This window comes from Ascaphus truei, chromosome 3 (genome assembly GCF_040206685.1).
Source record: "Ascaphus truei isolate aAscTru1 chromosome 3, aAscTru1.hap1, whole genome shotgun sequence".
NCBI lineage: Eukaryota > Metazoa > Chordata > Amphibia > Anura > Ascaphidae > Ascaphus > Ascaphus truei.
Window position 1 is genome coordinate 64,151,547 of NC_134485.1, and position 26,852 is coordinate 64,178,398.

At 42.3% G+C, this 26,852-nt stretch overlaps 1 protein-coding gene across 1 annotated transcript in view; it reads left to right on the forward strand.

Annotated features, from left to right (window-relative positions):
- Positions 1-2,173: 2,173 nt before the first annotated feature.
- The window catches only part of NCOR1 (nuclear receptor corepressor 1), a 154,578-nt gene continuing 129,899 nt past the window's right edge, over positions 2,174-26,852 (forward strand). Inside the window, exon 1 of the mRNA XM_075594170.1 lies at positions 2,174-2,758. The gene's annotated coding sequence lies outside the window, so the exon portion shown is untranslated. The remainder of the gene's footprint in view (positions 2,759-26,852) is intronic.

Here is a 26,852-nt window from a genome sequence, read left to right on the forward strand (position 1 = left end):
TGTTCATCGTTCTGTTGAGAAGAAGTGATCTAAATGAAGGTTTTAGCAACAAATGTCAGTGAGATTCTTCTGATTTGAACATCCTACTGTAATCAACTCTCTATTAAGATGTGCTTCAAAGTCCTAGTAGTCACATGCACGATGGAGAAAGCTGTCTCCTTGTAGGTTGTGACCAACATAACATACATACAGATATCATAATTTTGTGACACCGCTTAGCAGACAAACCTATGTTGGCCTGCTAACATGCCTCACCACCTAAAGGAAATCTGCATTTCTCCAGGACTAATAACGTCTACTAGAACTTTACTACTACGTCATAAATAGGGAGAGTTGGTCAGTTTGTGGAGGAAATGCAAGTGTATTGCATAGAGCTGATGTAACCTCAAAGGTTCCTTCTACACATTCAGAAGAAATGGGCAGATAAAAGGTATCACAACCTGCAACGAATTCCTAGTTATGAGGCAGACTCAAGGTTAGATGAAATTGGAGTGGTTCCACTCCCTGTCATTTCATTTAAATCTATGGGACAACTGATACTAAAATCAGCAAGACTGACTAAATCAGTGTGGCTCAGAGAATCAGTGGGAATTGAGGCCTGCGTTTGTATTTCAAGTGGTCCTCAAACCTGTTTTTTGTTTATGACAAACATTTTTTTTCCTGTCATTTTTCTATTACGGTGTCATTTGGTAGTTCACCTGCCCATAGACCAAGTCAGTAAACCTTGTGAGACTCTGTTAAAGCAGCAATCCCACTACATTGAATCCACCCCTCCCCCCCACACACAATTCAAACCGTGGGGTTGATAGGAACTAAACTGTGCTATTTGTTTTATCTCTGGGGACCTTCTGGCTTCTGACTACTTACAGGTTTGGATGCTAGATTTACTTCATCATTTACAGAAATCCAATAAGAAACAGCAACATCATCTGCCCCAATGATGTTGCAGCTTCTTATTGGCCCACGGGACCCGTAATATTTGACAGCCATCTTTATTATCCTAAGGGGCAGGTAAACACTGTCAAGTAAACAAATAAGTATCTTGAAAACGGGGGAGTGCAAAGAGTTTTAAATAGCACGTTTCAGCTCTGGAGGATCACATTTTTAATTCTGTAAAAAAAGGGCAATCAATAGTTTAAAAAAACCTATCAAAGGAAGGACAACTGATAGGATGAATTAATTTGCTTATACAGTAATCGCTTTTGGACAGGGATATCTTTAATACAAAATAAATTCTTACTGGATCAAGTGTATTACAAGGCTTTTTGCACTAATAGATTCTGACATACTGTGGACACCTGATCCAGTGTTTACAGTTCTTAGTTTCTTTGATTAATCCTCAGGGCACTTACAGAATTCAAATCAAATTTGCTGAGATGCACATCATCTTTCCATTCAGTGTCCACGGCAACAAGAGCATTTGTAGATATATTTGTAGTTTGTCACAATGTAAATTGTAGCACTTTTAAATGATATCACATTGTAGGATTTCCAATCTTGGCCATGGCCGAGGAATTGCATATTGGCTGTATTTGCAGCTGTGAATGACAACTTAAATCTTTGGGGCTTTATTTGCTTTTGTACCAAAAATATGTGAAAGTGAACAACATTTTAATAGTTGAATCCACTTGTTTACAATGAATCAAGTTTTTTTCCCAACAGAACATAGTACAGTAACTCTTTTTCCTCGACTGTTGCAGGGTAGAGTCCGTGACAGATTGCTTGATTGTTTTTACATCATATTGATGAATTGTTTATGTAATTATATGTTCATTATATCTTATATGTGTGTACCAACCAACAAATAAAATAAAGATGTTGTGGTATATGACTTTCCCTTTGCAAAATACATGATTTTTTAATTGAACAAACTTGAGTGCTAGTTACCTCATTTCTTCCCCTGTCTTTTTGAGTATTTTTATTGGACTATTTAAACAACCTTCACTGTGAGTTATGTAAAAGCGACTCACATCCTTTGCAAAGATTACTATTATAGCAGTGTGCAGCGCACTATATGGGCACAGCATTGCGCGAGAGATGTGTCAGTACCGAGTGCCCAACGCACACTGACCGGTGCTGCGCTACAAGCTCCGCCCCCTGCTCTACAAGCTCCGCCCCCTCAGCGCTCACTGAGCTGTATGCTGCTGTCCAAGCCCCGCCCCCTCTGCGCGCTGGGGTTTCACACGAGCCCCTCAGCGCTGCACAGGCAGGTCCTAGCAGGGTTGTACAACACATTGTGGGGACACGTTTCTAGTTCCGCCCCCTCTTTCCCGTTACACCCGGTGCGGTAAGCGACAATACACCAGGCCCGTGCTACGAGTGGGGGTTTGTTCCGGGCGCAGTGGCCCGCTCCGGTATTCGAGGTTGGACACTTGCTTTCTGTCTCCCTGCCAGGACCGTGCGCGGTTGGCGCTGGGCTGAGAGAGGGGGGAGGGGACTGCCCGAGGAAGCGGAGGTGAGAACCGAAGAGATCTCGCGAGCCGCCGAGCGCACACCCCCCGGGTGAGCCGAGACCTCCCGGGGACACACCGCGGCGAGAGCGAGTGACGCAAGGCCCCGGGCCGCTTGTGCTGCGGGGAGGAGGGGAGAGGGAGAGTGGACAAAATGGCGGACAGGCTGCGACTCCTGCCCGGCTGAGACACTCTAAGGGGACACGTAGGAAAACGGGGACCGGAGATACACCGGGGAACGCAGCCGGAGATACTGCGGGGACGACGACCGCAGAACGGAAACTACCGGAGGAGGCGGGGAAGCGGCGGTGAGTTAAGACAGGACGGGGTGCTACATGGGGCAGGAGACCCAGGCAGGGGGACAGGAGCAGCCAAGGGGGGGAACAGCAAAGGGGTGAGAAGAGACCCCCGGGAAGGTGCCCTCTGTGCCAAGGGAGAGGGGTGTGAGAGGAGGAGGAGGCTTCTGGTGGGAGGAGGTCTCTAACCGCAGGAGATCTGGGCTGACATCATTGTCCTGTGGTTTTTGGGGTGAGGTGACCCAGGGTCCCCCGCGTTGACGAGCTCTGCATCTTCCATTCATTTTACATGGGGATAAAGGTGTTTTTGTTTCTTATTAGGGAGAAAGTAGTGAAAATCATAGGTTTGTTAAAAGTCTACCTGATCACTGTGGACTGGGTGCTACTGTAGAGCTTACACCTTCTCTTCTGGTGTGACAGAGGAGTGACCTAGAAAGCTTGAATTAGGTAACCACGGTGCTGGATGATTGGGGGTACTGTTACATGAGCTGCTTAATAGGATAAACAATGGCCCCCCAATAAGTGTTTTGGTGCATCGTACTACTGGTTAACATCATGCCAAACTTGGCCAAGAAATAATGGTGTAATGAGTCGACAACCCCCCCTCCCCCCAAAAGTAATATCACATTTTTGTACTTCAGTTACAAGGTGTCAGGTCAGTTACTTGGCCAAGGTCACAGGTTTGGAGCGCCCTGTCACTTGGTTATCAAGTATATTTAAAAATCCCTTCCTACTTCAGTACAATTTTTAAGGCATTTGTAGAATTTCCTATCATGGGAGTTTATACAGTACACTTATAATACCTTGACATGTAAGTGTGTATGTGCGTTTGCTAAAACTAAGTATGTTGTTGGAATTGTACCAAGGCTTGAAGAGAGTAATAATGTTTTATACGGAAACATGTTCTTCATGTTAAATGTGTTGTTGTTTTGAAAGAATAAACTTTGGGAATAAGATGATGGAAACTATGATCTAGCACAATTTTTACTTCCCCATCAAGATATGTTAAGAGCATAGTTGTGTGACAAGTGCTGGGCTGCTGTCAACTCGGTTTCTCACACGACGGCACCCCAGCTCTTGTCACACAACTATGCCCTTTTAACATACCTTGATGGGGAAGTAAATTGTACCATATCATGGTTTCCACCATATTGTTCCTAATGTTCTTTCAAAACAGCAACACATTAACATACAGCATGTTACCCTAGACATGGTAAAGAGATGACACTATAGATGCAGAGCACCAATAGGTTATGTAATTGAGCTTGTGATGTAATGCATTGGGGACAAATAGTGCAACTTACACATGTAGCGAACGGTGGTGCACCTGTTAACACCTGTGTTATTTAACTGTAGTGCTATGGAAAACAATGGTTGAGGAGCACGCGGGTTAATTAACCCGTTGACTGGCGTTAATGGGGTAATAAGGTCTGCTACATTTGTATCTTTCTATATCTGAGGGGGTGGTTTGGGGGTAATTCTATGTTGTCAGAAGTGGGCATTCTGGACATTTTCAGTGGAAAATCCCTATTGACTTTATGAAATTAGCTTGTATGGGCACTTTGGATAATATACAATAAAGCCCTTAAGCACATTACCATATTCACACTTGTTTGCAGGTGAATAGATAGTTGTCGAGTTTATGGATGTTGAAAGGCTGGGTTGTTGATGTTCCATGTTGGAGACTGTTCTCACATTTAGTTGCATCAATATTTAAAAATCCTTTATGAAACCCGCAATCTGTTAGCCCTATATAGGTATCTCTTGCGTCGTTCTTACTCTTTCATTTGTGGTTGCAACTGCAACCTTGTATGGGACATATGTGCCACGATTAGTCCCCTTCATGCAGATGTTGTTGTTTTTTTCCCCCTCTCAAATAGGTTATTTGTGATGCAAATCTTGATGTGAACATCACACATCTTTATAGTCTCAAATAACCACAAGTACAATTGCTGAAGTTGTACAAGCAGAATCTCAGTGGAGGGGAATGGGAGAGCTGCGCCCACAGCAAGGACTAGACTGTGACAGACACACACAGACACACACAGACACACACAGACACACACACACGCTAAGGGGGACCCAAGATGACAAATCTGAAATCCACTAGTTTTCTATTTTGGAGAAATATTGATGCAATAATCTAGATTTTATTTTCTTTTGCCAGATTTTCAAAAATCTTGTTTTGCTGCTGTTCTCTAAAATAGCTTTTTAATTCCGCCTTGATTTTTATAACTTTGGCTCTACTGCCATGTTTTTATTTGTGTTCTGTACAAGCTTTATGGGCTGCGTTCACCAGGCTCCATTAGATCAAGGCCAATAACGTGAGTTTACCTTTAAAAAAAAAAAAATGAATGGCTGGTATTTTCCCAGAGTCCGTGCCTTATTCCCGAATGTAATGCTATGCAAAAACAATGACCGTAATTGAGCATTAGCATATTCGAAATTAGCATAGTCGTAACACCACATTAGTTCTGGATAAAGTTGCTTGAAATAACGTTGCGTTATTTGTCTTGCCATTATTGCCATTGAGTGAGACAACCAGTTTAGGAGAGGGCCCATTAACTTGTATACCTCATCGATCAATCTATGCTTCCCTGAGTGAACTGCCTGTGAAATATGCCACTTTTAATATATTTTACAAATATAAAGTGGCGTTTTCTCTCTCTCCCCTTTCCCTTCCTATTTCAGGGTCTGGATGGGAAGAAGTAAGGTACTTAAATAAGGTACTATTATTTTCTGGCGTTAACCGTAACGGTGCTTCGTGAGTATGGGATGAATATATCATTTCGGCTGTAATTAACTTATTTGTATGTCATTTGCAATAACGGCCTTCACAATAACGTTAATATTTACAAGAGTAAAATCTTAATCAGTCGCATTAAATAGGCTGACAGAGTTTAGTGAATCTAGCCCTATATACGTTCTTAGGCCGAGGTCATGCTAGAGGTGCATGACGTGGCGTGCGCCTGCCGCAGAGGCGGTTTGTGGCCTAGGGGGAGACGCAACGGGGAGGCATAGCAGAGGTATGCCCGTGACATCATGTGAGCTGTTTGCCTTCATTGACAGCGATTTGCCGTGCGCTCTATGGCCGGCCTCTTAGAGGCACGGACTTTTTTTGTAAAAAAAAAAAAAAAATTACGATAGTTTGTGTTTTAGTACTTGCCACTTTTGACATTTACTAAAAACTGTTTAATAGACCTGATGGGATTATTGCTTCATACATTTTTCAGCTCGGTATGAGCTCCTAACAAAATATCTTGCTATTTGTGGTTTTCGCGATTGAACTTTCAGGCCTGGATTTGTGATAGTAATAAACATAGTTACATACATAGATGTATGTATGTATGTATGTATGTCTTTATATAGCGCCATTAATGTACATCGCTCTTCACAGTAGTAATACACATGACAATCATATAAATAACAAGTAATACAAATAGCAGATCATGGGAATAAGTGCTTCAGACATAAATGTAACATTGTGGAAGAGGAGTCCCTGCTCCGAAGAGCTTAAATCTAATTGGTAGGAAGAACGTACAGACACAGTAGGAGGGCATTCTGGTGAGGGCGTCTGCAGGGGGCCAAGCTTGATGTATCGTGTATAGTATTAGCCACGGTGCTACTCATATTCTTCTTTAAGCAAGTGGGTCTTAAGGTGGGTCTTAAAGGTGGGTAGAGAGGGTGCTAGTCGGGTATTGAGGGGAAGGGCTTTCCAGAGGTGCGGGGCAGTCTGAGAGGTTTAAGGAGGGAGAGGGCTTTAGATACAAAGGGGGTAGAGAGATGACATCCTTGAGCAGAACGAAAGAGTCGGGATGGTGCATAGCGAGAAAATAGAGCTGAGATGTAACAAGGGGCAGAAAAGTGTACAGCTTTAAAAGTGAGGAAGAGAATTGAGTAGGTGAGGTTGAAAAAAGACATGCGTCCATCAAGTTCAACCTATGCTAAATTTAGACAACAGATACTTTATCCTATATCTATACTTATTGATCCAGAGAGAGGCAAACCAAAAACCCCAGTGTCATGTCATCATCCAGTGATATCTCATAAGGGGAAAAATAAATTCCTTCCTGACTCCAAGAATTGGCAATCCGATTACTCCCTGGATCAACATCCTTCTCACGTTTACTTATTTGGTATACCTTTCCTTTCTAAAAAGATGGCCAACCTTTTTTGAACAAATCTATTGTATCTGCCATCACAGATGGGTAATGAATTTCACATTTTAACTGCCCTTACTGTAAAGAACCCTTTCATTGTTGCTGGTGAAATCTCCTTTCCTCCAACCTAATGGTATGACCCCATGTCCTTTGTACTGCCCTTGGGCTGAATAGTTCTTTTGAAAGCTCCTTGTACTGTTCCTGAATATATTTGTATATAGTTATCATATCCCCTCTTAGACGCCTCTTTTCTAATGTAAATAAATCTAATTTAGCTAGCCTCTCATAAGTTAGATTGTCCATCCACTTTATTAATTTTATTGGCTCTTCTCTGCACACACTCTAGTTCCATAATATCTTTTCTAAGGACTGGTGCCCAAAATTGTACTCCATATTCAATGTGTGCTCTTACTAATGCTTTGTAAAGGGGCATAATTATGTTTACTTCCCTTCCATCCATTGCCTGTTTAATGCAAGACAAGAAGATCTTGTTTGCCTTTGCAGCTACTGCATGACTTTGGGCACTATTGCTAAGCCTGCAGTCTACAAGCACTCCTAGATCCTTCTCCATCAAGGATTCCCCCAATTTATCCCTATTTCATTTGTAAGTCGCCTGTTTATTCTTGCTTCCCAAATGAATAGCCTTACATTTATCTGTATTAAACCTCATCTGAATTTACCTGCCCAAGTTTCCAGTCTCTCCAAGTCCTTCTGGAGAGAAATTACATCCTGCTCTGATTCTACTACCTTACACAATTTAGTATCATCAGCAAAGATGGAGACTTTGCTCTCGATGCCAACCTCAAGGTCATTAATAAACAAGTTTAAAAACAGGGATCCCAGCACCGATCCCTGAGGTACTCCACTCACGACCTTAGCCCAACCTGAACAAGTTCCATTTATGACAACCCTCTGTTGTCTGTCCTACAACCAGTTTTCAATCCAGGTGCATATATTTTACTTTATTTTGTACACCAACCTCTTGTGTGAAACTGTATCAAAAGCCTTTGCAAAATCTAAGTAGACCACATCAACTGCATTACCCTGGTCTAAATACCTACTTACCGCCTCAAAGAAACAAATAAGGTTAGTTTGGTATGATCTATCCTTCATAAATCCATGCTGACTATTATTAATAATTTTGTTTTCCATTAGGTATTCCTGAATATTATCCCGTATTAAACCTTCAATTAGTTTCCCCACTATTGAAGTCAGGCTTACAGGTCTGTAATTCCCCGGTTGTGATCTAGCTCCCTTTTTAAATATAGCCACCACATCTGCTTTACGCCAATCTTGTGGTACTAAGCCTGTGGAAATGGAGTCCTTGAATATTAAATGTAATGGTTTTTGTTATTACTGAACTTAAATCCGTGAGAACTCTTGGATGTATGCCATCAGGGCCAGGGGCCTTATTTACTTTCACTTTTTTTTCAAGCCGCCTATGAACTTCTTCCTCAGTTAACCAATTGTTCATTAATATAGAGGTTGTGGCTTCCTCCTGCACACAATTGAAATTAATTCTTCCCTGTTAAACACAGAGGCAACGAATGTGTTTAATACCTCTGCTTTTTCCTTATCTCCAATAATTTGCCTGCCCAAAGGGTCCTATATTTTCTTTTCTCATTTTTTTGTTATTAATGTACTTAAAGAACTTTATTGGGTTGATCTTGCTTTCTATTGCAATCCTTTTTTTTTCATTTTCCATTTTTGCTAATTTGATTTCCCTTTTGCAATTTTTGTTACATTTCTTATAATTCTGATACGATGTCTCCATCCCTTCTGACTTGAATCTAAACACCTTTCCTCCCCTACCTGTTTATTTAGCCACATTGGTTTTGACTTATTTCTTCTATACTTATTACCCAAGTGTATACACTGATGAGCGTGGTTTTATAACAATGTTTTAAAGACTGCCCATTTATCTTCAAGATTTTTCTGTACAAAAACATCTTCCCAATGTATTGCTTGTAGATTAGTCCTCAGTTTATTAAAGTCTGCCTTTCTAAAGTTTAAGGTCTTTGTTGAACCCAAGTAATCTGTTTTTTTGATAATTTATTTCAAATGAGACCATGTTATGATTACTGTTACCCAAATGTTCCAAGACTTGAATATTTGCTATTGCTTCTACATTGTTTTATATTACCAAATTCAGTATTGCCCCTCTCCTGGTTGGTTCCTCAAAAATTTGGGTCATATAATTGTCTTTAAGCACCCCCCAAAAACCTGTTTTCCTTTTGTTGTAATGCTAATATCATTGCCCCAGTCAGTCTGGGTAATTAAAATCTCCCATTATGCAAACATTGCCTAGTTTTGATGCCTTCTCCATTTGCTAAAGTATTTTAACTACCTCAATCTCACAGATATTTGGTGGTTTATAGCATATCCCTACAAACATTTTCTTTATACTTTTACCTCCGCGGCTAATTTATATCCACAAGGTCTCTACATTTTCGATCATTCCCTTCATAAACATCTTCCCTTAGAATAGGTTTTAGATCCGGTATAAAATATAAGCATACTCCACCTCCTCTTCTATTTGCTTGATCCTTCCGAAAAAGTGAATAAACCTCTAAATGAACTGCCCAGTAATGAGTTTCATCCCACCATGTTTCAGTAATGCCTATGATATCAATACTGGTCCCTTGCAGCTCAAGCTCCCCCATTTTATCTGTCAGGCTTCTTGCGTTAGCAAGAATGCATTGAAGTTTTTTTTTCAGCCTGTACTATTTTATCTGCTCCTTCCTTTCTGCGCCAACTTGGTTAGTCTTTAGAAGTTTTCTAGTATTATCTGTATTTACTATGAGTGTCTCGGTGCTTGTCAAACTCGCACTTGCCCCCATTCTACCCCCATAACCCCTTGTTTCCTCTTCTCTTCTATTTAGTTTATCGGTAATGTTTTGAACTATGAAACTATCACTATTATGCTAGAAGATTATGTTGCGTTTAAAATAGTTGAGGGACAATGTATTGGTTAGAGCAGGAATGCGCAAAGCTTCTGAGCTGCGCCCCTCTGCCTGGCAGCCCAAGCGCTCGCGCCCCCCCTGTCCTAGGACGCGGCGTCAAGTGGCGCCGCGGGTCATGTGACGTCACGCCTCCCCCACCATTTAATTTAAATGCCTTGGGGAAGAGGGCAGGACCTCTGTAACCGCTGCACCATCCCCCCCATGAAAATCTTGCGCCCTCCAGTTGGTGCACCCCTGGGTTAGAGGGCACAGTCTGATTTAGTAAAATTTAGTATTTTCTATTGTCTTTGGCAGTTATATTTTCAGGCATACATTGGTAATAGTTTAGGTGCTTTCACTTTAAGCCAATTGCAGTATCCAGTATGTGGGACAACCCCTCTGAGTAAGATGCACAATACATTTGTAATTTGGGGATGCAATGCATACTAAATTCACAAAGATTCAAAGCAGGTTTTGGGCAGCTGAACACGTTTCAGTAGTGCTGGGGAAGAACCATGCTTACATTTTACATATGTGGTGACATTAGTCTAATGACACCTGTCTGCACCACTCAGCCTTACTATTGGTTTTACTAGCCTGACTATTTGCACAGATATGAATGTAAATGTCATGCTTTGTCCTTGACGAACACAAATCTCCCTCTCTTTCTCCCCACCAGCGCTGAGAGCAGCAGGCCACTGTCGAGTTGAGCACTCTGACTGCTGTGCTCACCTAACCACCAATTAGAACTTGCCTAAAAGGTGCAGTCCCTGGCAGAAAACCTTTTCTTAATGGAATCAGGCCTAAAGGAAATATTTGACTGTTTTTGTTTCTTTGTAAATTAAAGCGGCAATTCCGCCAACATTATAAAAAAACTAATTTTTTTACAAAATTGTCCCCACCTGGTCCTCTGGAGCTGAACGTCATTAGTTTAAGCTCCGCCTCCCCACACCATTTCCCAAGATACTTACAGGTGTAGTGTTCATCAAGAGCAGTTAAACAGCTGTCCAATAGGAAGCCACAAAGGCATCACACATTCCTAGGGAGCAGAAACACCGTTCAGTATCTCAGGAACCGGGGCTCAAAATAACCGTTCAGTTACAGAGGATTCCCAGTTCCAATGTTAAAGATGCAATAATAATAATAATTGAAAAAAAAATGACAAAAAAATCAGATGCTTTTGCCGCTTTATGCATGACATTTTTTTTTTTTTTTTAATGGGGAGTGTTTGTTGAGCCTGCCCGCCATTATTTATTTATTTTTACCTTACTCTCTTTAATCATATCTCTTAATAAAGATCCAAGCACGGGGTATGGTGGTTGTTGCATGTGCAAATTATTAATTAGATGTCAGATTTTGATTTAAAAATAGGCACCAAACCTTGATTTAATCCGTTCAGTGTTACTGCCATTAGTACAGTTTGGTTTTGAGGCCTCACTGTGGTAGTTTAGTCAGAGTAGGAGTTGGGTTGCTTTGACGGTGCATCCTGCAGTATAAATAATCTTGGTGTTGCAGAAGTTTCAACAATTCAGTAGATTTTCTAAGATTTTAGTGGTTGTTTCATATGTTAAAACGTGTATTGCATTTAACATTTTTATTTTTTTTGCAAACCTTTGTCTTTAAATCCAATTGAGAAAAGCACAATAACAATACTGCAACTTGTGTTATGCGCTCATACCTAGCGGAATAATGCACGAGGCAATAATTCCACAGTTGAAGTTATGTCAGAATTGTAAAGTAGCGTTTGCGACATGTCAAAGGCAACAATTTCTAGCAGATCCCACAAAGCGGTTTACATCAATATTTCTCAAATTAAAACATGCTTTCAAATTTAAGCATTTCACATGTATGGAAAAGGGAAATTAAATCCAAATTTATCAAATTATGGTGATTTGGACTACATGTTTCACCACATAATTTAGAGTTGTTGAGTAGGAAGCTCATCTGTTTTTAAATAACGTTTTCCTTACCTTCTCAGTCTTATTTCCAAGTGACTGGTTTATATTAAAAAATTAATAATAATAATAATAATGGAAAGCTTGAGTTAAAATCCATATTTTGATTTTTAAGTTACTGTCAGCCCCAATAACTTTAAATTCTACAATTTCATGCCCACTGTTGCAGATGTACTTTCTTGTATATGTTCATTTTATTAACAAACAAGAACTTTGAGAGAATCAACAGAGGGAAGGACCTCGAGAGCACCTGTCAGTGTAGACTGGGATTCTTCCAATGAGCTAGATTGGGTGAAATAATAGCAACATTTTTGCCAGAGCTTCCATGTTTGATTTCGCTTAGTTGGTAGAAATCAATCTGCAATACAGACACAGAAATTGAGGTTGTGCTGTGATTGATCACACAGATGAGGCTTTAGCTGGTGCTCTGCTAGTGATGTTTCTTTTGATTCTTACAAGCTGGATCGTGAAATGGAATATAGTATTGCATTTCAATTTCTGATAAGACAACACTCAATGCTCCTTTAAACTGGAACTCCCACCCCTTCCTGGCAAAGTGTGTGTATTCTGGCACTTAGGAAAAAATTAATAACTGTACCGATATATTTTCAACTGGAAAGCTACTGTAGTTTAAGTACTTTCGGTGTCTTTCTAGCCTCCAAAAAGCATCAATCCCCTTTTTTCGTGTGATGGTCCCAAAGATTTAGCGACCATAAGGTATCCCATAGGTCACCTTTACTGAATTATTCACCAGCGGTCTAAAACATTTGGTCGCAACCATTTTGCCATTTGGCTGTCTGCGGCAAAGTGGCGGTGACGATTTGGTCACGGTAAAACTGCTGCGTCCCAATGTCCCATTCTGTACCCTAGTTGTTGCCTGGCACAGCATAAATAAATCATGGGGGGGGGGGGGAGCCTTCATGGTTATGTATTTTTGGTCTAGGTGACCCTTGTTTAATTGGTATATCTTGCATGTTATAACGTGAAAATAGAATTTTTTTAAAAGTCTTATCTTCATATTACGGGCATTTTAAAGTCTTTTATAGTGGCCTGACCTACTCAGACCTCTGTAAATAGCCATTAAGAAATAAAGGATGAGGGGGAATATAGTAAATTGAATAATACGTCCAATGGGTATGTTAAACAGCAATGAGAAAAACATACAAGGCAGCTTGTGGGGCTCGCATTTCACTTAAAAGATCAGTTTAGCTCACTAAAGGTCAATCATGATTCCCAAATTCTCAAAAATGTAATGTGTGTCTTCTAACAAGCGTGTGAGTTTTTCCATAATCACTATATTGCTTATTTTGTTTTTGAGTGCATTAACAGGCGACGGACGGGTGTTTGTTTCCAGTGACTTGCAATCACAGCTTTAGCTGCCGAGAATATACCTGGTCAGAGCATCTAGGTTTCCATCTATATATTCTTAATGGGTCTGTTATTGAGTACTGACCCCATGTTCCAGGGAGGGCTTAGATCTGAGTTATTAACTTTTTTTTACGTTTTTCTTCACAAACAGTGATTTCTGGGCACGACCACCCAATGTTTGAATGTGCCATAATGCCAACATAAAGGGGAGGTTGTTGGGAAGAAGGAATGATGACAGGTTGGTGTGGAATACCACCTATGTAAGACTTTATGATTGCGGACCATCTGGAAGACTTTGCCACCCTCTCAAATATGTCTCCCTATTCCTCGCCATCAAAATCTTGCCCCATGTCGCTTTTCCCAACTGAGAATATTTTTGTTTGTCTTCTCATTATTTTGTGCGATTAATATTTGGTGTAGCAGGGTTATCGTCCCCTTATGTAGTTGTTGGCGACCTCTAAAGTTCTTTCATTGCCTGAAGCGATCTTCCAAAGTGTTGCACCTGTAGGTATTTGGTAAAACAACTTTTGTGGGGGATTTTCTGTTCAGTTTGAATCTAACCCTCCTTTCAAGAAATCTTTAGTTTTAGTTAAGCCTGTTTCTCTCCAAATAGTATGAGTGATGGTAGGGAGGAGATGTGTTTTTGTTTGCAAACAAGTTCCCAGATCTTTTTAAGGAGTGATCAATGTCTGAATGAGAAACTGCAGGGTTGTCCTCTCTCTTAACCGAAGGAGGGTCGACATATCTTCCATCTGAGCCACTGCCCTCTCTATTTCCACCCAAAGCTTGGTACCATCCGGAAGAGACCAATAAATCAGTGGGCTTAACATGGCGGCTTCATAATGGAGTACTGGGTCATGCGGACCCATTCCCCCCAGAAATCATAGTACTTCGTTCTAGACTTTCGTCCCCAGTATATAAAATGTTTGCCTTTTCCAAATCCCTTATATGAGAGATCCGGACGGAGACAGGGAGAACCTGAAAGAGATGATAGAATATGGGGCAGCAGGTTCATTGTTACTGAAGTTATCCTGCCTGACCGGGGTATATGGTGGGAATGAAAAACTTTTAGATATTTTGTTTTGTTTTTCATAATCGTCGTGTAATTTGAGTCATAACTCTTTCTTTGTATGTTTTAGTTATTAACACTCCTAGATATTTTAGTTAATCAGACTTCCTTCCAGCTAATTGGGAACCTATGTTTTACCTAATGAGTTTTTTCCGCAGGAATATGTAAATTCATAGCTTCAGATATCATATGATAAATTGAAACTTCAAGGTTAATCAAATTCGTCTAAAGATTCAAAAAGCCCCTGTAGAGAGATCTGTGGAACAGTGAGCGAGAGTAGGACATTGTCTGTAAATAAATACATTTTGTATGTCCTGTCTCCTATAGTAATCCCCGATATTTGGGCATATTTTGAATGCCAGTACTTCAATACAGAGCGCGAACATAAGGGGAGACATAGGACAGCCCTGGCATGATCCATTTGTGATTGTAAATGGTTTTGATGTATATCCAGATGTACCGTAACAGTGGGTCTGGAATAAAGAGCCTGTAATTCCCATTTATATTTCCTCAAACATTAAAGGCCATGCAACTCTATCAAAGGCCTTTTCTGCATCAAGGCTTAAAATCGCAGTAGGCCCCTCTGATTCATTACCGTTATGTATGATTTTAATCATCTTTCGTATGTTATCAGATGCGTGATGCTCTGGAGCAAAACCAACGTGCTCAGGGTGGACCAGTTTACCTGCCATCTTGTTAAGTCGAGTTGCAAGCATTTTATCAAAAATATTAATATCATTGTTAATCACAGATGTGAGTCTCTATCTTGGACATAGTGACGGGTCTTTTCCTTCTTTCAGTATTTATTATTATTGAGGCTTCAAGTGTTTCCTTCGGCAAGCTCGAGTCCTCAATTTTTATTAAGGGGACCACGGTGACCGCATATGTCTCAAGTACAAGTTAAAGCCCCCCACCCCTCCCCCAAACATCTGGGCCCAGAGCTTTTGAATTCGTAAGGTATTTGATCACTTGGCTCTTGTGTGACCTAGAAGCTTGGTGGATCTAGTGAGGGAAGTTTACATTGATCTAAATCTATTCTACCTTCTAGAGCTGGAGCCACCTTTTCTGGTTTTCTGGGCTAAGTTTGTAGCGATTTACTATAATACTTCAGAAATTCCCTATTTATGTACATATGTATTATATGTGAGTGCGTCCTTTTAAAGCATGTATGTTCAAATTAGTCATTTTATTTCACAGTTTCGAGGCTACGAGCCTATCCTCTTTGTTCCCTTTTTCAGGAGATTTTGTTGGTTCTACTCCTAGCCTTCTCTGTGTCTTCTATTAGGACATTTTTAAGTTCAATCCCAGTTTTATCAATATTGGCTCTTATGGAGAGGACTTGTGACTTGGATTCTTCAAGTTTTGCCAATTTATCATTTTAGATTTCTGATTTTTAACCCTTCCAAATTCTTCCTATGTGAATCTATGCTTAAATGAAGAAAGATTCCTGCCAACGTGGGAAGGATAATGGCGGTGCACTGCGTATCAAATGATGAATGGTGCGTTCTAAATAGAGGCAGTGCGACGGATGTTGAATCACGGTATCAAAAGAAGTTTATTGAACGTATAGCAGCATAACAGGAATCTTGAAGGGAACCTCTGACGCTTTTCGTGCAATCCGTGCACTTTGTCAAAGAGTAGTGTTCCCTTCAAGGTGCCGATTCTTTAAGGGAGCTGCTACCGGAAGTACCACCTCCCAGAGCCGCAATAGGTCCTTTCCGGAGCCTATGATGGAATATGCAGCCTGAGTGACGTCGCAACCGGCCACAGTTAACCAATAAGAGAAGGCACCAATACAATAGAAAGAGTAGTTTTACTCCAATAAATGAGAAAAAAGAATATATAATAAAAACATAATAAGGGTAATGATTGTTGAAACCTAAATGATCCATTGCAAAGATGTCACCAGGGATTTTAGAACTTAAGCGACTGTTGATCACATAGCCAAAATTCAACAAAACAAACCATTTAAAAAACTTATTGAAGTAAGAAAAATAATAAAAATAATTATTGTTTTTCTTCATTAAGTTTTAGGTTTCAACAATCATTACCCTTATTATGTTTTTATTATATATTCTTTTTTTTCTCATTTATTGGAGTAAAACTACTCTTTCTATTGTATTGGTGCCTTCTCTTATTGGTTAACTGTGGCTGGTCGCGCCGTCACTCGGGCTGCATATTCCATCATAGGCTCCCAACCCTATGGGAAAGGACCTATTGCGGCTCTGGGAGGCGGTACTTCCGGTAGCAGCTCCCTTAAAGAATCGCCACCTTGAAGGGAACACTACTCTTTGACAGTGCACGGATTGCACGAAAAGCGTCAGAGGTTCCCTTCAAGATTCCTGTTATGCTGCTATACGTTCAATAAACTTTTGATACCGTGATCCATCATTCATCGCACTTCCTCTATTTGGAACGCACCATTCATCGTTTGATACGCAGTGCACCGCCATTATCCTTCCCACGTTGGGTGGAATCTTTCTTCAATTCCGCATTGGGCTGAGAGCACGAGGTTTCCAGGACTCCACAAACGAAGGTCGTGAGTACCCTTATTTGATTAAGTACTGAATTATCAGAGGTCTAGATTTACGGGCAAGGTTTCCCTTACTTTAATGGGTTTCCTTACATCCAAAGATATCTCTATACCATTCATACACCCCAAACTGTGAGCCTCAATGACCACTTTCTGCTTATACTCACATTCATTGCCTGGTTATATCAACATATGTGAACTTTGAATTGAGACAACTACTATTGAGATGAAGTTTTCTGGTATCATCTTGAGCACTGGATTAGGAGATTAGTCTCCTTTTTTTCCTGAATCTATGCTTAGAATCTTACCCATTATGGTAGCATTATATGTGGCCAGTGAACCCTGATTATTATCATCATTCAAACTAAAGTATTGTTAATGGCATCTCTTATGGAATAACTGACCTCGAGGTTCCCTAACAAGAGATAATTGATGCGCCACCGACCAGTTATGACTGACTCATCGCCTTTCAGCAACAGTCACCGGCGCATGGTCTGACCAATAAATGTTGTCTGTCAGCTTTCCTAGTGTTACGAGCTAATTCAGATGAGAAGTATATAATCAATACGTATATATTGATTGAGTGGCAGAACAGAAAGTATATTATCTTGTTGGGGTGTTTGCTAACCTCATGAGTCTGAGAGCATGTCTACCAAGGCCCGCCTTAGTGTTTTTCAATTTTTTGTAGCTGTGGTCAAGCGTTCACTGTTCAGTGAGGTAGTTCTATTTCTTGCATGGGAATGGTATTTAGATTGCCTCCTAGAATGAGAGACTTTTTTATGCTACATTATAATGGGAAAAGCCTAATTGAAAAGGCGTGACTGTCATTTGGGGCATATACATTCGCTTATGTGATCTCTTCTGAACCTAACTTGCCCACTATGATAAGCATTCTGACTCCTGTCATGTGCTTTAAATTGAAAGGTAAGGTTTAACTAATAGGGACAGCAACTCATGCTCTCGTTACGTGTGGGAATGGAATACTTGGGGGAATGACTTATCCTTGAATCTCCCTTGGTCTTCCCTGTTTTAGATATCTCTTGTAGCATGTAAATGTCACCCTTTCTGGCCTTAAAGTCCCAGAACGCTAATCTTCCCTTCATAGGTGAATTTAGACCCTTGACATGCAGAGATACGATGGTCAAATTAGCATCCCCAAACATTTGTTTGAATAAAATAACTTGTAAACAGGTTTCCCTTGTTGCATTTCAAGGTTTAAACATGTTTTGTGATATAGCCATTTGCTGAGGTTAAAATGGGAAGAGATGAGGGGAAGTAAAAACCAAAGAGGGAATTAACTAATGTATGATCTGTAAACATGGATCTCCGATTCTGCCTTTGGGGGAGGAGTGGGTATTTTTGCAGAGTCTACGGTGTAGTTTGGGCCTATAAAGGGTACAACCAGATTAATACTGTAGTTTGGTTAACACAAGGTACCCTTTGTAATTGTAGGGCTCCTATGAACCTTGGTGAAACTAGTAAACTATTAAACCTTCATAAACGAATAACACATTTAAACTCAGCCAGCCAGCTGATGGAGAGGTTTTGCAGTCTACCTGTTCTCAGCAGTTCCCGTATTGAGAGATTGTTCGCACTGCCTCATAAGGCCAAAGTGATTAGTCAATTATGGGCAGTTCGGAGTCCGGCCTCGCTGGGTAAAGAGAAACCTTTATCTGAGGGACAAGGGTTTTTTTGGAGCCTCCAACCCAATGAAAGCGAGGCAATCTGGGCCATCTTTCCGCATCCTCATGGTAGCTTGTTTTGTTATGCGTGGGCCGGAGGTGGAGCTGGAAGCCCCACCGGTATTTGACTCCTTGCTTAAGAAACGTAATGTCTTTGAGCTCTGTACATTTTAGTAGGGCTTACCAGAGCAATGTCAGTGAAAAGTTGTAGTTCAGTGCTCTCAAACATAATTGTACTTGGGTTTCTGGTTTTGCTCAGGATATGCTCCTTTCCCAAGAGGTAGTGCAGCCGTGCTATCATGTCTCTGTGCTGGCTCTCTTCACATTACTGCGGCTCAGAGTGAGCTGGGCTCTATCTAATTCAAAGTGACCATGGAAGTTTCTAGTAATTTCCTGATCATTTCAGGGGTGACTGTCTCAGGAACATTCCTTGCCCCCAAATGAATCCTCCTGGATTTATTTTCGTCCCTCTTCTTGCAAGCCTGGCAGAATAAATCTGGTCTTTTACTAGTTTGATACTATAATCTGTATTCACCTGCTTTTCTATGGCACCCGTGCCATTGGCAATGTTTTTTATTTTATTTTTTTAACTGAGAAAATGAGACCCCTGCCTAAGATTTCCTTTACTTTTATGGCATTCTAGTGTTTGTCGTCAATTTGAGGCGTGAAATCTTTACTTTTTGTGCGTGTGCGCTACATTGATTACACTTCCATCTCGGTACTTGCCACTCAAGCGCCCCCCTCTGGTTTTCTTTTTAAAGTGCGTGGTTGTGTGGCACTTTGAATATGCTCTATGAATTATCTATTGATGTAAGTTATGTTGTATGTTGGACCTTTTGCAATAGTATCTGCTGTTTCTGTCTTGTATTAAAATATTCATACCTCATAGACAGCAGTGACACTGGTGATATAGTGCAGGGGTGCGCAAAGTTTCCCTCCTGCGTCCCCGGCCTGCTCTCCTCCCGTGCTCGGCTCCGGCGTCACATGACGCAGGGGGGTCATGTAATGTCACGTTGCCATGGCAACACAACGTCACGTGACCCAATGATGCCGGGTTACCATGGCGGCACGTCGCCGAAGATTAGGTAGAAGTTGCAGAGGCCTCGTGCGGTCCCCCAGCATTTTAATTTAAATGTCTTGGGGAAGAGCGCAAGACCTCTGTAACCGCCGCGCACCCCTGATATCGAGTTTGGGAGATAGCCACGTATACATCTTCCATCTGTTTGACAATTGTCAACTGGCATTTTTCAATCTAACAGTGTTAGCTGCTGGATGTCACAGTTCATGCCAGTGACATCCTGTGTCCATGACCTGGCTTTTGTCCATATTGCTACCGGGTGCCTTGTGGCAAAGGGAACCATGTAGACATTCAGCGTCTGGCACAGGAATTCTATCCAGACATAATTCATAGATCTATGGGGCAGCAATGAATTCCTGGGCTCCCTGGCAGCAAAGGTGGTGTGTATGTCACTCATGCAGGGACAGCTATTGAGGTTGCACCTCCCTCTCCCTCTGTGATAGGCTGAGCGGCCTGTCGCTCACCCAGGGATAGCCAATGAGACTGAACATCACGTGTTTGTATATTGGCTGCGTAACATCTTCAATGTAACATATGAAGTGTCTGTGGAGTTCAAATTGCAGGTGATGAATACAAGAATTGGACTCTGCACTTCATCAGCCCTGCATATGTGAGAGCTTGGCTTTCTAAATGCTAACTTTCTAAGTTACTGATTAACCTTCAGTGCAACACTGCCCTCCCAGGCCTGATTTATACACCTGCTCTTTCACATCCTACTCCTCATCTCCTCCAATACCTGGGAACTCTCCTCCTATCGGTCTTTCCTTGCATCTCATTATACGCCCCTATTGCCTTTTCTGTTTCCTCACTCTGTAAACTTTTCTGTTCTCTCCAACTTCCCCCAATCTCCTCCCAATCTCCTCCTATCCATATTTCTTTCTCATTCCCTCCACCTATGCTTGTGCCTATACACTGCACCACGATGTACACCTTTCCCAACAACTAATACACCCCCCACAAATTCTCATCCCTCTCCCGCCATATACACCCCTGCCCACGCCTCCCTTCCACCTCCTTTCCCTGCAAATGGTGTTAACCCATTTAATTTAATACCGGCCAACCCTAAAACTCACCTTTCAAAAGAAGCATCCCAATAGCCTGCACTCATGGATACTGTTCCACACTCTGCCACTTCTATCAACCATTGTTGCCTACCACTGCCAGCTAAAATAGGGCCCCACTCATATGGCAGGTTATGTTCCAGACCCCCGCCGAAAAGCGGGACATGGACTTTTTTTTGTGCAGGGGGCACAAATGCTATATTCACCTGCGAGATCCTGTCCCTCCTCCTGCATCCCAGAATGCAGCATTCCAGAAGCAAACCGAGTGTATGTGCAGATGTGTGGCAGGCAGCAGCCCGATGAAATCAATTTTACAAAGAAAAAATAGATGGGTGAAGTCAGGAAACATTTATTTATAAAACAGCCATATTAGCGGAACGCCGAAAAACAGGGCTCTACTGTACTGCACTCTTTCCCTTACCTGCCGTTTCTAAGTCTCCCAACATACCACTTAGATTGTAAACTCTCCGAGGCAGGGATTTCCTTTCCTATTGTCTGAATGTGCTGTGCTTATTGTGTTCTAATTCTCTGTACTGTGTTGTCTTTGTAAAGCGCTGAGTACACTGTCGGTGCTATATAAAAAGACATACAGATACCTCCTCCTGTGTGAAACTGAGTGGTCTCTCACTCACCCAGGAAACTGGGCGAGCGGATTTTAATGGCAGTGGAGACAGTAAGGAGAGGCGGAGGAGAGAGTGTAGTAAGCAGAAAAGAGTAGACACGGTAAAGCAGGGAGTGCAGACATTGCAAAGAGGAGGAGGGCAGGAGGCAGGGGAGAGCAGACCGGGAGAGGCGGCAAGGAGGAAGATGAGAGGAGGGTAAACCAGTATTACCTTTAACTTTATATCGGGCGCAAAATACCGGGCTGTCCGGTTCAAAACCGGACACCTGGCAACCCTACTCCCCAAGTAGCTGCTATATCATGGGGCGCCCTTGGCCCTAGACCCCTTGACGTAGTAATTACATCTCGGGGCACTCAAAGGGTTAAAGCAGGGATGCACAAAGGGGGGTGCGAGATTTTTCGTTTGGGGGTGGGGGCACAAAGCGGTTGCAGAGACTCCGCACTCTTCCCCAAGGCATTTAAATTAAATGCTGGGGGATCGCATGAGGCCTCTGCAGTGTCTCATACCTTGTCTTTGGCAACGCGGCATCAAATGCCACCGCAGGTGTCCTGACGTTAATCTTCACCATGGCGACGCACGTCAAATGCCACTGCAGGTGTCCTGACGTGATGCGTCACCATGGCGACGCACGTCAAATGCCACTGCAGGTGTCCTGACGTGATGCGTCACCATGGCGACGCACGTCAAATGACGCTGCAGGGTCGAGTGACGTCACATAACCCCGCGCTTCATTTGACGATGCATTTTTGTTAAGGGGGGGGCGAGCACGGGCTGGCAGGCAAGGAGGGCGCTCCCCTGTGTTAAAGTACATTTCTGATGCTTTATTTACCATGTTATTTTTGTAAGTGTTGAGGCAGTAAAGTAGATGGAGCTTTTCAAACCTTAAGCTAGATGCAAAACACATTATATAGAATAGAGACTATGCTCATGTTGAGAATTGAAGTTTCCATTTGGAATCTCTAGTATTCTTTAAGTAATATTTTTTTGTTCATATGTAAAACATTGTCTTGTGTATATTTTGTTATTGTCGTGCTTTTTGGTGTTTTGTTAGGTATGCATGTAAGAATTTACTCTAGATTGTAAGCTCACACGAGCAGGGTCCTCATTACCTTTCGTATCTGTGCTTGTTTGTCCTTATTTGGTATGTAACTCTGTTTATGTAATTTACATCTCTCTGTAACCCCATTGTACCGCGCTATGGAATATGTTGGCGCTTTACAAATAAAAGCTAATAATTTTTTAATGCTCACATGATTCATGTTGAAATCTTCCAGTCTCCTGCATTGAATCTACCTTCATGGAAAATCCTAAAATGGGTATCCTTGGCCCCATAGTAAGACTGCTGTACTCTATATTGAATAGGAGGTATTGTGATTTTCTATCGGCAGCTTTATAATGGTCATAATTATTGCCTGTTTTTATTCTTCTTTCTAAGGCACAAAAACCTCTACATTTCCTCACTCGGTATTTTAAATCCAATCCACGTTGTCTTTTCTCTGTTTGGCTCCCTCCTCCGACCTTCTCCTCCCACTTCCTATCCTTCACTTCTCCTCAAGCCTTGGCCAGCTACTTTAAAGGCAAGGTGGATGCTATCCACAAGGAGATTCCTTCTGTCCCGCCCCCCTCCCCTCTGCTTCTACCTAATCCTCCTTCTACTCATGTCTCCTTTCTCCTGTCCTTTTGGAAGTTTCTAAGCTGATTTTCTCTTGTCTCTACCACATGTGCTCTCAATCCTATCCCCTCACACCTGATCAGAACTTTTACTCCTGTCTTAGTCTCCACTCTGACCCACATCTTCAATTCCTCCCTATCGTCTGGCACTTTCCGCTCACCCTTTAATAAACATGCGGTGGTCACACCTATTCTTAAAAACCTTGACCCTACGGGCCTTACTAAGTGCTGCCCTGTGTCCCTCCTGCCTTTGGTCTCGTGTTCTCCCGTGTGGCCAATTTACTTCCCATGCCCTCTTGGACCCTTTACAATCTAGCTTTCACTTAACAGACTGTGCTCACTAAAGTAGCCAATGAGCTACATGAAGCAAAATGTCAAGTTAATTTGTCCCTACTAATCCTACTCTATTTCTCTGCTGCCTTTGATACGGTCAATCGCTCTCTTCACCTTCATATTCTAAACTCTTAGTATCCGCATGAAAGCTCCATGCTGGTTCTAATCATCTCTCCCATCGCACATTTTCTGTCTGTGTTGCAAACATGTCTTCTGTTCCATCTGTTGGTGTACCTCAGGGCTCAGTTCTGGGACCTCTCCTTTGTCACTTGCTGACCGCATCAACTCTCTTGGCCATGGGTATCATCTCCTATGCAGGTATATCGATCCACCCTCACACCTGCAATCCAGTCCCAAGTCTCTGCCTCCTGGCTATATCCTCGTGGATGGTGCTCCGCCGCGTTCAACTTAATGTCTGAAACTGAGCTCATATTTCCCACACCTAAATCTGGCCTAATATCCCCTTTTTCCATCACGGTAAACAATACTACCATCTATCCTGTCGCCAAGGCATGTGCCTAAGTGTAACATTTGACACTCCCTTGTTACATGTATGGCATGGCGAAAATGTGTTGCTTCTTCCTTTGTAATATTGCCAAGATCTACCCTTTCCGCTGTCAATCTACTCCTAAAACTCTAATCATTAATGTTTACTCTTAGGCCGAGGGCATGGTCAGTGCTTACCCGTGCTGAGCCGTGCTGAGCCTGTGAAGCCGCAATGAGAGCGGCTTTAGAAGGGGCTCGAGCACGCTTCCGCAGGCGTGCGGAGGCGTAGCTCTTAAATTTTTTTTAGTTTGCGCGCTGAGGGGAGCGATGGGCCGGTCACGTGAGCGGTTCGCCCAATGACATCACTGGCCCGCCCCCGGACGGCGCGCGGACTAAGGCCAGGGAAAGCACCCGCTTTCCCTCCGCGTCCGCATGGCTGAAGTCCCTATGGACTCAGCCTTATCCTGTCTCCCGTCTGCATTATTGTAACATGCTGCTAACAAGGCCTCCCTGCCTCACAATTTTCTCCTTTGCAATATATCCAAAATTCTGCTGCTAGAATAATTTGACTTTCTCCTAAAACAGTCTCTGCTTATCTCTTCCTTAAATCCCTCTCCTGGCTTCCAATCAAAATGTAGATTACCTACATAGTTTTTCTCCACTTTTCTAAGGCTCTCCACTCATCTGTTCTTCTCTACATATCAGCTTTGATCTCTCGTTATGACCCCGCTTGTCTCCTACGCTTTACCCAAAACGGTCTCCCTTCCACCCTTTTAACCGCTACTGCTCTCTCTCGCCTTAAACCTTTTCCCCTCACTGCCCCTTACCTGTGTAACTCCCTCACACTCGGTATTTCCCACCATCTAGGACATTTGGTCGCGGTCGTTTTGCCGCAACCACATGACTGCCTGAGCTTCGCTGCGACTCATGGGGCCTCCTTGCCGCTAAGGTAAGTGCCTTACCCTAAAAACCCCTACTCAAAGCAGTTACCCTAAAACCTCCTACTGTAAAACCATTACATGAACCCCCTACCCTAATCAGTAATACAACTTACTTTAGAAGCAGCGGGGTGTGTAATGGCGAAGCACTGGCAGTCATTCGGTCTAGGTGAAATGGCTGTGACCAAATGTCCCATTCCACGCCAAGCACCTTCTCTCCCCACCTTTTAAGTCGAACTTTAGAAAGCCCAGACTAATGGCTCCGGTCCCACTCACTCCTACCAACCATTGTGGCAAAGCACTGGCATCTACTGCACTTATTCCCTCACCTGCTGTCTTTGCAAGGCCTGTAATATAGTGCGCACGTGTCAATGGTTGCCTGTGTGAGGCTGACGTTGCTTTAGTGGAGACGCGCGTGCGGCCGTGAGTGGTAGCGCGGCAGATCAGAGGAAATACAAGAAATGTGTATTTTCGCGCTGTTGCCACGCCACGTGATGCTGTGAGCCAATCACAGTGCGGCCTGACGCTTTGACATCAGAGCCACGACCCTAGCCGCGCGCCTCGCCGTTTGCACTATAGAAACGAAACGCGCTCGCTGCGTGTACGCGTACTATATTACATGCATAAGTCTCCCAACATATCACTTAGACGGTAGACCCTCCGGGGCAGGAATTTCCTTTACTATTGTCTGATATTGTTTGCGCTTATTGTATTATAATTTCCCGTACTGTCTGTTTTGTTGACGCTCTATAAATAAAGAGATACTATATTGCTATACATTTCCACATTGCAGAGTGCAAAACTAGCCCATAACAATATCAATCTGCAATCTATATTTTGTAAAGATGCATACATACATACACGGGGCTCAACCCACTTGCCTGATCACCTGGAAAATTGGGGTTGACTTGGTTTCTCAAAGCCGTGCCCCATAGTGTCTTTCATGGTTTGTTGGTTCGGAAGCACTTGTCGCGCACAAAGCTTTGACCACAGAAGGGAGCTACAATGTGTTTTATTTTTCACGTCAATGTTCTGAAATAGTAATGCTATTTTCCTTCTAGATAATACATTGTTATATACAGGCATACCCCGCATTAACGTACGCAATGGGACCGGAGCATGTATGTAAAGCGAAAATGTACTTAAAGTGAAGCACTACCTTTTCCCCACTTATTGATGCATGTATTGTACTGCAATCATCATATACGTGCATCACTGATGTAAATAACGCATGTGTAACAGGCTCTATAGTCTCCCCGCTTGCACACAGCTGCGGTGCAGGTAGGGAGCCGGTATTGCTGTTCAGGACGTGCTGACAGGCGCATGCGTGAGCTGCCATTTGCCTATTGGGCGATATGTACTTACTCGCGAGTGTACTTAAAGTGAGTGTACTTAAAGCGGGGTATGCCTGTATTTGTAATTTGCAGGCCTTTCTTACAAAACCTTTATTTTGTATGCATGCATACATTATTTGGGGGTTGTCCAGTGCTTTTCAGTTTTTTGGAAATAGTGTAAAATTTGTTGATCGGTATTTCCCAAATCCTCACAACTTGATTATTTTTCATAATGATGGAAAATGAATGCGTTTGATGCCGTGTTCTTTCCTCGGGTAATATGAACCACAAACTTTGCCAAGTGGAGTTGCACCTTTTCATTATGTCAAGTCAATAACACTTTTACGTGGCAAAAAATCCTGTTCTGAAGTGAGAATTTTTTACCTTGATCATTCTCACAGTAGCTGTCATATTTTAGCTGTAATGCTTGTTTTGACTTGTGATATAGTATAATTCCAAGAAGAAACTGTTCTTTATACTCGAGCACTAATGGCGAGGCACTTTATTAATCAGGAGCCTGCGGTCTGGATATATCTGAAGCATCAGTGCTGTAATTAGGTCATATAAAGCACTTGCCTTTTCTTGTAAGCAACTGGCTAACTCCTTTAAAGGTGCAGTCTAAGCTATGCAGGTTTGATATTTCATTAAAAAAAAAAAGGGTTGGCGCACGGGTCTCTGGAGCTGAACCCCCATTAATTTCGGTTCCGGTGACACCCTGCTTTCCGAGATACTTGCCTCCATAGGGAGAGCTAGTATCTTGGTGTTTACATGTCCAGGTCACTTGGGCCAATAGGAAGCTGCAAAGGATGATCTCACTGCTTTCTTTTGCCCATGTGACGGCTTTGAAGCTGCCATTATGGGAACCACAGCTAA